Raw genomic sequence first — 13,475 nt, 5'->3', positions numbered from 1 at the left:
AAAAGGAATTTCATCCACCACTTCATAGGTTAGTAGATTTTAACTCGTTTTCTTCCATTTCCATTAACACCTTTAATTACTAATCTTTAATCTATGCTCTTGCATGGTAGAAATTAGGAATTTGGGTAGAATTGGAGATTTTTGTAAAATTGATATTTAGACCTCGAATTGAGGTCGGATTTCAAAACGAATGACATAATCGAGCACAGGGGTAAATGCGTAATTGAGTTTTGGTCCGAATCTCGAGTTTTGACCAAGCGGTCCCGGGGTTGACTTTTGTTTACTTTTTCCAAAATCATTAAAGATTGAATCTTTTTCACTTGTGGGTAGTTTCTAAAGCTTATTTTGAATTGCTTGAACTATAGTTTGTTAGATTCGATTGGCTTGGAGGTAAATTTTAGAGAAAAGGCCCCGGTTGAGCTTTGAGTTGATTGCAGAGCGATGTAAGTGTCTTGATTAACCTTGACTTGAGGGATTAGGACTTGTTAGTCTATTTACTACGTGTTTTGTGTGTGGGAAAAATATATATGTGAGGTGACGAGTACTTATACGTTGTAATTGGGTTAAAGCATATGGGTGAAACTTGTTTCTTTATGTTTTATTGCATTGTTAATTATGATATCCATGCTTAGTTAGGTCATTAGTTCTTTGATTATTTGTTTCATAATTATTGCATATTTCATAGTTGTTGAATATTTTTGGAAGTTAAAGCTCGGTATCTCGGCACCATATTTGACGTTAAATATATTCTCCGCATTATTTATTTCTTGAATTCATTTATTCACTATTATATGGTGAGGACGAAAGTAAAAGAACGACGGGTGATGTCGTGCCATTTATTTTATTTATTCATTATTACATGGTAAGGACGAGAGTTAAAGCACGAAGGGTGATGTTTTGCCATTTATTTCATTTATTCATTATCATATGTTGAGGAAAAGAGTAAAAGCACAAAGGGTGATGCCGTGCCATTTATCTCATTTATTCATTATTACATGGTGAGGAGGAGAGTAAAAGCACGAAGGGTGATTACGTGCCATTCATATCATTTATTTATTATTACATGGTAAGGATGAGAGGAAAAGCACGAAAGCTGATGCCGTGCTATTTTCATATCATTGGTTTATCTGATTTCATTGGTTGATGATTTACTTGGCTATTCCATGATTTTATACCTGTCGCAACTGTTATATTTTCCCCCTTTTGCATGTATCCTCCCAGTTTGTATGTTACCTTTCTATGTTATTATTGCCGCTTTTTATATACTTGTACATGTTATTTACGTAGGTGTCTTGTCATAGCCTCGTCAGTATCTCGTCTAGGTTAGGCTCGACACTTACGGAATACATTGGGTCGGTTTTACTCATACTACACTTCAGTATTTCTTGTGCAGATACAGGTATTGATTCACGTGGTGCTCCGCATTTGCAGTTGCCCAGTCGCATTTGTATAAGAGAAGTTGGCATGGTAGAGGAATTTGGTCTTTGCGTTCACGAATGTTCAGCCACATTCGTGATGGGCAGGCCGGTAAAGCTCCGCGTTCGCGGGCCCTACCTCGTGTTTCCGTGGAGGAATTGTGGAGCGGAAGTTGGTAGAACTTCGTGAACGCGAGGGACTTGCCGCGTTCGCGAAGAAGGTCGGGCTGGGCAGTGTTGTTTTAAAATCGGGGGTTTGGCTCATTTTCACTTTATTTCTTCCATGGGAGCCGACTTTGGAGAAATTTTGGAGCGCTATTTTCATCATCAATCATGAGGTAAATGATTTCTATGCGTTGTGAGTTAAATACATGAATTTGGGCTTATAAATTCAAGAATTTAAGTGAAAAATATGGGATTTTTGGTTGAAGACCTAGAAAATGGTGTTTTTGGATTTTGACTCCAAAATTGGATATGGAATTAGGAATATATGATATATTTGAGTTCGTGGCACTATGGGTAATATTTAGCTTCAAACATTTCCGAAAACCGGGCATGTAGGCTCAGGGTTGACTTTGTTGACTTTTCGAGCAGAGTTAGGAATTATTATAAATTGATTAATTATGAGTATTGGAGTATATTTTTATTGGTTTGAACGTTGTTTGGCTAGTTTCGGATCGATGGGCATCGGCTTGAGGTGTTAGAGAGGCGTTGGAGCCGGTTATGAAATTGCGGAGAGAGGCAAGTCTCTTGTCTAACCTTGTGAGGGAGGGGGGGTGTTACCTCGTAGGTGTTTTATTTATTTTGTTCTACATGTTGTGGGAGCTATGCATGTATGAGGTGACGAGTGTCCGTGCATACGCTAGAATTCCTAATTATGTCTATCTAGAATTAGACTCACGCCATGCTTTAATTGTACTATTTGAGTTATTATTGCCAGTTTAATTACTTCAATTCACATTATAACCCGAGACTAGACTCGCATAGAGTAATGGACTTGCTATTTTAGATATTTGACGAACTACTTGATTAGCCGTAGAAATTGTACTTCTCTTACGGATTTTTCCCGCGTCGTGCGTATTCATCGGAAAGTTTCTCTTGAATTCCATAACTCACATGTACATTCGTGAGTGGGGTCATAGACCCATAAAAGCTCCATACTCTTATGGGATCGAACCATTCGCCTCGACAGGATTATGTATCACACTCTTATGGGATCGGGTCGTTCGCCTCGGTAGGAAATTACAACACACTCTTATGGGATTGGGCCATTTTCCTCGGCAGAATCATGTATCATATTCTTATGGGATCGGTTTGTTCGCCTCAGCAGTTCTATGAAACACTCTTATGGGATCGGGCCACTCGCTTCGATAGAATCGTGCGAAATACTTGATAAGGAGTCTGCATACTCATGAGTTTCCTGTCATGAGATGTGACCGTTGATTTGGTATTGACCATTACGTATTCTAGTTGAGGACTTTGTGTTCATTATTCCGCTGTAGACCGCATTATTTGCCTATATCTGTACTCATTGTTTACTTATCATGTTTCATACTTGTCTACTTTATTATTTTTGATTTACTGGATCGCTAGTAAGTGTCAATGTCAACCTCTCGTCACCAACTCTTTGGGGTTAGGATAGATACTTACTAGGTACACGTTGACTTACGTACTCATGTTGCACTTTTGCTATAAATGTGCAGGATCAGACAGGTTCATTTGGTGGTCATTTGGGCATGCAGGCGCAACTGCTGAGGAGACTTTATGGTAAGCTGCATTCCATGCTACGATTCACAGCACACAGAGTCTCCATCATAATCATTTACTTTATCTTGTATATCTTGTATTCCAGACAGATATTGTATTGTTATTGTACTTTTTAGTAGATGCTCATAAACTTGTGACACCGGATTTTGGGGGTTCCTAGTGGATGTTCATTATTGTAGTTCACGTCATTATTATCATTTCACTTTATGATTTATTTATATTCGGAGTTTGGTAAAGAAAAGCACTTGTTTCTATGAGGGCCAGATTTTATTCTATTTATTTAATAAAATTCCTGATTTTAAAAATTAAAATGAATAATTATTTAGATGGTTCACCGTTGGCTTGCCTAACGGTGACATTGGGTGCCATCATGTGCTATAGTGAATTTTGGGTCGTGACAGCTTGGTATCAGGGCACTATGTTCACTTAGGTCTCACGAGTCATGAGCAAGTATATTGGAGTCTTGCAGATCGGTACGGAGATGTCTGTACTTATTTTCGAGAGGCTACATGGATGTTAGGACAACTTCCCTTCCTTGATTACTCATTTTGGTATTTGATTTCGTTGAAGCTTATACCTTCGGTTCCTTTCTACTCATTCGTACGCGACGTCAGGCATTTGTTTGTGTTGAGCACCGATGTGTGTTGAAGATTCTACAGATGCGGTGCAAGATGCTTTTCCCTGTGAATGCGGGCGGACCATTATCGCCACCTTGTGGAGGTGTATTCTGTCATTTCATCCCAGTCTTGGTACTGCCTACGGTCGAGATTTGATATTTCTGAATTTACTGGAATTCTTATTAATATTGTGGTATCGCCGTCATTGATTGAACGTATTGAGGCTCATCGGCATATTGGTCTTCATTTATTTGCCCTCTGGGCACGGTGTTGTGAGATGGAACCTAAGAGGAAGTTATCAGAGATGGCTGTGTGTTGAGACTTCAGGATCGAATCTGCGTTTCCAGTGTTGATGGTTTGAGGGAGATAATCCCTGGGGTGGTCTCTATGCTTAGGAATTTTGAATGTGACGAGAAAGGCTTGATTTGAATGTAGGAAAATATGAGTATTCGATTATTGTTTTGGATGCAATGAGGCTTCGAGTTTCAAACATATTATTGGACCTTCGGGTGATGTTAATGAATAAAAGGATTCTTACGGCTTGCGGATTAGTGTGGACCCGGGGAGATTAAATGATTTGATGATAGATGTAACTATACCAATGACATTGAAGGAGGTCGATATGAGGTTACACATGTGGACTATCTCTGGTGAGAAGGTTAGCGGTTGCATAGTTTTGATGAGGTTCCTACGAAGAGTTCGACTTTCTGCCCAACATGGGATGCATGTATTGTAATGTGGGCTTGGGTTGCTTGAAGAAGACGGTATGACCCTTAGGAGGTTGAGTGTGTGATGGTGGCTAATAATTCAGGATGTGTTATGATTGGTGCAACAAGAGCTTGCGAGAAGTTGGCCGAGTAACAGTGTGGGATCATGGTAACTGGGAAGAAGGAGTCGTTGTGGGGTCTGTGTCACTCCCCAAAATCCATTAAAGGTCGTGATGGGCGCCGGATACCGCCGTCAGGCAAGCCAAAAATAATTACCTAATATGGTTCTTATTTTAATATTTTTGAAATCATATCTCCTTCGATTAATTAGTAAAAGATGGGATTTACAGAGTAAATAATAATATTTTTAACGGTAAAGGGCTAAATATACCCCTGTACTTTCGAAAATGGTCTAAGAATACCCCTCGTTATACTATTGGGCTATATATACCTTTGTTGTCATACTTTGGAATAAATATACCCTTATTTTGGATGGAGTATCACGTGGCATCACCAGATTAAAACAAACCATTTTCTTTTTTACCCGATCTGTTTGAAAACCCACTACTCGACCCACCCATTTTCACCCCACTTAAAAATATAATCTTACGTAAATAAGAACCCCATTTTACCTTACCCATCTCTTGAAACACAAAGAAGTGAAAAATTAGGGTTCATCATATTTCAATTTCTGGGTTCTCTCAATTCGTTTATGTGAATCTTAAATTTTTATGGTAACTAGTCCTTTTCTAGTTCTTTATTCTAGAGTGGTTATATTTTTTATTCCTTGTTCTGCTTGATCTTTATTAATGCCCTTAATGTGAAACCTGAAAATTATTTTGATAAATGGTCCCCTCGAATGTTTACAGGGTATAAAATGGTCAAAGTTGACTTACTCTTCAATCATGGTGGTGAGTGGATAAGAGAACCACATATACTATATTTCAAGAAATGGGTTCACACTTGGCCAGGGTATGATTCTGATCTTTTATCTTTTATTGACATAATAAATGAGTTCACTACAAAGTTACAATTTGTAGGTATTCAATAGCTTATTGTAACTGGTCCTTCTGGAAAATTCTATGAAATAGAGGGGGATGCTGGGATTAGGAAGTTATTGTCCCTTATTTCTGAAGAGTATTGTATCATTAACATATATGCAGTAGATGAATGTGAGTTACATGTAGATGTTCCCAGTATTGTCCAACATACTGAATCATTTTTTCAGTAGTTAATAAAGTTGGTACTGATTGTAGTGAGAGTGAGAGTGAGAGTGATTGTGAAGTTGGGTCTAATTGTCTAGAATATGAATCTGAAGAGTTGGAGTCAATTTCTACTCAAAAGAAATTACTGTGGGTTTGAAAGATTAAAAAGAATTATTTAAGGGTATGTCCTTCAAGGACATACTAGAAGCAAGGAAGTGCATTAAACTTTATTCTTTGGCCAATAAGGTAGAGTTAGAGGTTGTTAAAAGTGATAAGCATATGTTGAGATATGAATGTATTCCAGGGTGTCCATTTGTATGTCATATTTCTGAGGAAAAAGGTTCTCCTGGAGCAAGAATCAAAACTCTAAATCCTGAACATGAGTGTGTTACATCATATGACAACTCTAGGGTTGATTACTCTACTATAGCTCAATATTTCAAGAAACAATTACAAGATAATCCAAAGTTTAAGGTAAAGGAAATGAGGGCTGATTTAAAAGATGCTTTTGAGTTAAATGCCAGTAAAGGGAAGTGCAAGAGAGCTAAAAGGATGGTTTTTGGACCATTTTCGAAAGTACAGGGGTATATTTGGCCCTTTACCGTATTTTTAACAATTTCAGTACAGGACAACCCATAATCACCCTAAAACTCGGTGTCACAAGTACATGAGCATCAACTAGGAATGTAAAATAAAATACAGTATCTGTCCGGAATACAAATTAGAACAGGAGAAATATAAATACTCTGAAGGAGACTCTGCCGGCTGCGGGTCGTAATATGTAATGCAACTCACGTAAGTCCCCGCATGCATACACGTCTCTGCTCTCATAAGGCCACTAGTCACATATGTACTTGCACAAAAATATGCAGCAAGTGTAGTATGAGTACGAAATCAACGTGTACCCAGTAAGTATCTAGCCTAACCCTGGAGAAGTAGAGACGAGGGGTTGACATCGACACTCACTAATGGTCCAATAATATCAAATACAGTAAGGATGTGAGAAAATACGAGGCAAAGTAAATAAATGAAATAAACAAGTGTAAATATGTGGTACAATTATCCTCCTTACAATAAACTCAAGCTCTTAACTAGCAAATTCCTCCTCAACCGGAGCGCATATATATATATATATATATATATATATATATACACACACACACACACACACACACACACACACACACATACACACACACTGGATCTCACCAAGCAAGTTGTTATAATTCGAATCAGGGGGGAGATTTACAAATACCCCTGCTTCTTGCCAAATATTACGCACGATTCCATGAGGATATGATAGGAAATGCCGAGGCGTACGGCCCGATCCAACATAAATTATTATACTGTATACTGTCGAGGGTCGAACAACACAAAAAATAGATGCATCTATTAAACTGCCGAGGCGAACGACCCGCTCCGATGAGAGTGTGGTACATAAATCCTGCCGAGGCGATCGACCCGATCCCATAAGAGTAAAATACATAATCCTACCGAGGCAAACGACCCGATCCCATTAGAATAAGAAGCATTGACGGGTCCTTGACCCCACTCATAAATAAACGTGTGAGTTGTAATTCTTTAACGAAAACCTTTCAATGAAGTATATATATCACGAAAAGATGTCGTAAGAGGAGTAAAGTTATTTGGTGAATAATCATGAACTCGTGCAGTCTCTACAATAGCAAGTCTAGTCTCAAGTAGGAATGTAAAACTAAGGAATTTAATAGGCGAGAAAATGCTCAAATAGTGCAGCTATATCATGATGTGAACCTAAGCCTACCCGGACAATAACATGAATGCAGCTACGTACGGGCTCTCGTCACCTCGCGCGTACGTAGCCTCCACAACAAGTAGCACACATCAACATATAACACCTAGGTGTATTTTCCCCGTCATAGAGTTAGACAGGAGACTTACCTCGCTCCGAAATTCTGTAATCGGCTCCAACGCCGCTCTAACACCTCAAATCGGTGCTTGTTGATCCAAAACTATACAAACAATGTGCAAACCAATCAATACGTGTTCTAATACCCATAAGTAATCAACTCATGACAACTTCCAACTCTGCTCGAAAAATTGATAAAGTCACCCTCGGGCACACGTGCCCGGATTCAGAAAATATTTGAAGATAAACACTAGCCATAACATTACGAACTCCAATATATAATTTATTCTCAATTCCATGCCAAATTCGTGGTAAAAATCCAAAAATACTAATTTCTAGGTTTTTTTCTCCAAAATCCCAAATTTCTACAAATTTGCATGAATTTTCGAGCCTAAATTTGTATATTTAACTCACAAGTGGTAGAAATCACTTACCTCATTATGGACAGTGAAAATGGCGCTCCAAAATCGTTCCAAGGTCGGCTCTCATGGAGGAAATGAAATGAAAATGGCCAAAACCCCATTTTATAAAAACCTCACTGCCCAGCGATCTTCGCACCTGCGGTGCATTGGCCACATTTGCGATATCGCACCTGCGGTGATTGATCCGCTTCTGCGGAGGCCTTCAAGCCGAGGGTGGGCCACTTCTGCGAATGGGAGCCCGCATCTGCAGTCCCGCTTCTACGGCAAGCATGCCGCATCTGCGCCCAGTCGTGCACCTGCGCCTTTCCTCCTCACACCTGCGCATTCGCGGGTACGCACGAAATTCCGCACCTGCAGTGCCTGGCCAAATGCTTCAGAGCCGCTTCTGCGACTGAACCCTCTCACCTGCGGCCCAAAGCTCGTAGGTGCGGTTACACTAGAACTGATGCAACCAGCAGCCCTTAAGTTTCAAACTCAATCCGCGTATCGTCCGAACAGCATCGGGGGCCCCCCAAGGGCCCGTCCAAACATACCATCAAGTTTGAATTTTAAAACGGACTTGTTCGAGCCTTTAAATCACATCAAACAATGCTAAAAATACGAATTACCCTCCAATTCAAACTTAATGAACTTTGAAACTTCAAACGTCTGCAATCGATACCGAAACCTATCAAATCACGTCCGATTAACCTCACATTTTGCACACAATTCATAATTGACATTGCGGACCTACTCCAACTTTCGGGATCGGAATCCGACCCTGATATCAAAAACCCACTCTTGGTCAAACTTCTCAAAAACCCTTCAAATTTCTAACTTTCGCCAAATGACCCCGAAATGACCTACGGACCTCCAAATCCACTTTCGGACGTGCTCCCAATACCAGAATCACCATCCGTAGCTATTTCCAGACTCTAAATCCTAAACGGACATCGATAATATTGAACTACGCCTCAACCCATTTTTTATGAAATTCTTCCAAAATGCCAACTTCCACAATAAGCACCAAAATGCTCCCTGGTCATCCAAAATCCGATCCGGACACATGCCTAAGTCCAAAATCATCATACGAACCTGTTGGAACTTTTAAATCCTGATTCTAAGGTCGTCTACTCAAAAATCATACTTTAGTCAATTCCTCCAATTTAAGGCTTCCGATATTAGAATTTTCTTTCCAAATCAACTTCAAACTTCCCGAAATTAAATTCTGACCACGCGTATAATTCATAATACCTGAAGTGAAGCTACTCAGAGTCTCAAACTGCTGAATGAAGAGCTAGAGCTCAAAACAATCGATTTGGTCGTTATAGTCTGTATCTAAGTGATTATAGCGTAAAGCTAAGTGAGATAGCCCACCATATACGATGGCGTCACGTGGTTGTGTGCCTGTGTAGCTTCTGGTTATCAGTGCATTGGTGGATTAGTTATGATCAAGAGGATAAAAACATCAAGGGTATTTTGGGGCAAGGAATTTGACGTATATGTGCTATATTTCACCTTATCGATTCATGTGCAGATATTGTGGATGTGATATGCAAGGAAAAGAATTTATCTGGTTGCTTCTTTGGAAGTGTTCATGTGCTAGCAGAGCACTAGAGTTTGGTTATATATTCGGGACCAGATTAGAGTGGGCGACTCTCAACAATGGTTCTAGTGGGTTCAAGAATTAAAGTGCGGTGTTTAAGGATTTTGGGTTCGATATGTGGCTGAGGACTGGGTTTTGCAGCAGAGTGGAGAACACTTGGGGAATTTCTATGTTATCATCGGGTCTATGGTGCAGTGCTAGAGAAATGGGAGAAACAACTTCGGATTCACAGGAGGTCTTCCAGAACGGGTGTATCAGCTCGAGATACTATTGAGTGCATGAGGATGGTATGAGATGGCTGATGGGTATTGAGATGATGTGGTCTTGTGATCTAGGTCACTCGGGGTGAGTGTAGTTTGGGGCATGTTATGTGTTTGAATAGAACAATTATTTCGAAGGCGAGTCAAGAGTAAATTGGAAGAAGTTGAGTTAGTTAGTAATGGTTTGAATCAGCAAGGTTGTGGAAATAATCAGTTCCTTCGGTGTGGTAAGGCTATACAAGCAGTTCGTCGCTGTACGTGCAGGCTTGATATGCGACGTGGTTTGATTGATTTAGAGGTATTTTATTTTGGTGGCTTGGTTATGTGTGAATGGATCCCGGAAGAGTTCTGGTGGTTTAGGCCGCGACTTGAGGTTTGTATTTTCTGCGGTTATGGGAAGTTGGTTGGGTGGCAATTCTTCTTCTGAAATGAGTTAAGTGAAAGGTTTCGAGCCGATAAAGTGTTAACTCTACTGATGGTTCAGGAGATTATGATGAAATTCTTGTACTCTCAAGTAGCAGCATGATATGTGTATTGAGCGGTATGGAGATTGGAAGTTGAGGATCCGGGTTGTGGTTCAGTTTTGATAATAATATCTCGAGCTCGGAAGAGCAAGGGGAAGATTTTAGATGTTCAGAGTATGCTGGCGCTATCTTAGTGTTGCCTAAGAACGATATTCTGTGTATGAGGCATGGTGTATTGATTTGCGGATTCTTGATTTGCATTACAGAATTTGTACGATTGGTGGTATGGATATGCAGACCTTGCTACTTGGTGCGGAAGGTCGTGGAGTGACTCCCGCGGGATGGTTGTATAAGTGTAGAAGTGTTAGCCATTTATGTGGTAGAGACTGAAATCAGGTATGGGGATTCTAGTACTGTCACTGATGGGAGAGTTTTTGTCAGAGAGGCGCTCTATTTCTTTGGTTACGGATTGTGGAATTTTGTTCCTGATTTGACGGTTGATCGTATGTGTCATGGATATAGTCATTGTGGATATTTGGGAGGTTATAGACCCATTTAGAGATGGTCAAAATCGGCTTGAGGTCTGTTGGTAGGCCTAATGTGAATGTATATTTTATACCAGATCATATATGCTTATTTGGCATTGCATCGCTTATGGACGGGTCTTCGGGGGTATTGGATGGTATTCCTAACGTCGTCTATTTCAAGTGCTACTCTTTTATGCCACGTGAGTTGTGAGACGACTTGATTATTCACACGTGTGTTGTGGTCCTATGTAGCTTGTCGTTTATTGCACCTTAGTCGAGCTCAAGTTTTGTAGCGCATGGTGCAATCCGTCTCCCCAGGGTTGTATTTATGAACTAGGCATGCCCGTGGTCGATATTCGGGCATTTCGTGAGTTTAGGAATTATGACTTGATGGGTATTTCCCTATTGATGGTTATGTGTGGATCGGGTGGCACGCCGCCACGGGTATCATGTATTGATCGAATTGCACGCCACAATAATGAGATGTTGAATACGGTTCCTTATACCAATTTTGTGTGCCTCGTTTCTCTTTGAGATAGGCTCATAGCATCTATTTGGACGTTTTATTTGTTACACTGGCTGGGTAATTCTTTGCCAGAGTTCATTCATCCTTATAAGTCATATTCAAGTTGTAGCTTATTGGCGCATTGATGTCGTCGTAGGAAATTTTAGGTGGTTCTTGATGTGGCTTGTCGGCCGAGTAGCTTGTACTGGGTGAGATGAGGAGGTAGGACATGGAGTTAGTGCAATCAGATTTAGATAAGGTATATTAGAGGGAAGATGTCACTATTCAGTTCAGAATGAGGCAAGGGCTCTCGTGGAGCGGGGAAATTCCATGGATTTTTAATTTGGCGGGTGGTTATGAGATTCTACACGTCTCTTTCATCGTCTCAGTATTGTAAGGGTTGGAATAGGGCTTATATGTGTTATGAGGTATACTACGGGCATCATGTTAGCGGGTTTGCACCTTCTACGGTTGGAGGATGTTATTATGGGCATACGAATTATGCGGTGCATTGTATGGTTTTAGCAAGGGTGCATGATCATATTTGGTACAACGGGTTGAGATTGATACGGTGTTCGTATGCTAGAATCAGGTCTCGTAGAGAATCCTATATGTTGGAATTTGGTTCTAAGGTTTGTTGGCTAAGGTAGCAGGAAAGATCTCCAATTGGGTTCGAGCTAACGTACTCACATAGATTGTGGTGGCACTGTAGGCGCGCGAGCTATTAAACAGTAATTTTGGGAAATTCTGGAACGGTTCTTGGCATGTTCGAGGATGATTGTGTGTTTAAATGGGGGAGAATGTAATGACCAGACCGATCGTTTTGAGTTCTAGCGCATCGTTCAGCAGTTTGAGGCCTTAAGTAGCTTCACTTTATGTATTATGAATTGTATGCGTAGTCGAAATTGAATTCCGGGAAATTCGAAGTTGCTTTGGAAGGAAAATTCTCATTGCGAAAGTTTTAAGTTGGAAGAGTTGATCAAGGTTTGACTTTTGAGTAAATGACCTCGGAATTGGGATTTAAAGGTTCCAATAGGTTGGTATGATGATTTTGGACTTGGGCGTATGTTCGGGCTGAGTATCGGGTGGTCCGGGAGCATTTCGGTGCTTATTGTGGAAAGTTGGCATTTTGAAGATTTTTAGAATTTTCCAAGTTTGGTTTGAAGAGGACTTTGGTGTTATCGATGTTTGTTGGGACTCCAAGCCCGAGAATAGGTTCGTATCGTGATTTGTGACTTGTACACAAAATTTGGCGTCATTCCGGAATGTTTAAGTATGATTAGGATGCTCGTTCGTCGAAGTTTGAATGTTTAAAAGTTGAAACAAGAATTTTGGACGTCAATTTGTGATTTTGATGTTCTTCGTGGAGTTTCGAGCCTTTGGATAAGTTTGGGTAAGGAATTGAGACTTGTTGGTGTGATTGGACGGGGTCTCGGGGCCTTGGGTGTGATTCGGAGTGTTTTCGGATCATTTTTCCTTGTTTTGCAACAGCTGGTGCTGGTATCTGGTTTTGTTCTTCGCGAACGCGAAGGATCTCATGCGTTCGCGAAAAAGGATTTGAGTTGGGGGCCTTTTGTTCTATGCATTCGCGAAGTGTTGGGCAGTAGTGCTCCGCGGTCGCCTGGTCGCGTTCGCATAAGAGAAGCTGGCCTGGTAGGGGAATTTGGGCTTCGCGTTCACGAATGCTCAGCCAAGTTCGCGATGGGCAGGCTGGTAAAGCTCCGCATCTGCGGGCCCTGTCTCATGTTCGCGTGGAGGAATTGTGGAGCAGAAGTCGGTAGTACTTCACGAACGCGAGGGACTTGCCGCGTTCGCGAAGAAGGTTGGGTTGGGCAGTGTTGTTTTAAAATCGGGAGTCTGGCTCATTTTCACTTTATTTCTTCCATGGGAGCCGACTTTAGAGCGCCATTTTCATCATCAATCATGAGGTAAGTTATTTCTATGCGTTGTGAGTTAAATACACGAATTTGGGCTTATAAATTCAAGAATTTAAGTGGAAAATGTGGGATTTTTGATTGAAGACCTAGAAAATAGTGTTTTTGGATTCTGACTACGAAATTGGACATGGAATTAGGAATATATGATATATTTGAGTTTGTGACGCTATGGGTAA

The sequence above is a fragment of the Nicotiana tomentosiformis genome, chromosome 9, assembly GCF_000390325.3.
Source record: "Nicotiana tomentosiformis chromosome 9, ASM39032v3, whole genome shotgun sequence".
Classification (NCBI taxonomy): domain Eukaryota; kingdom Viridiplantae; phylum Streptophyta; class Magnoliopsida; order Solanales; family Solanaceae; genus Nicotiana; species Nicotiana tomentosiformis.
The sequence above is the reverse complement of the archived record's forward strand: the minus strand, read 5'-3'. Positions refer to the sequence as shown.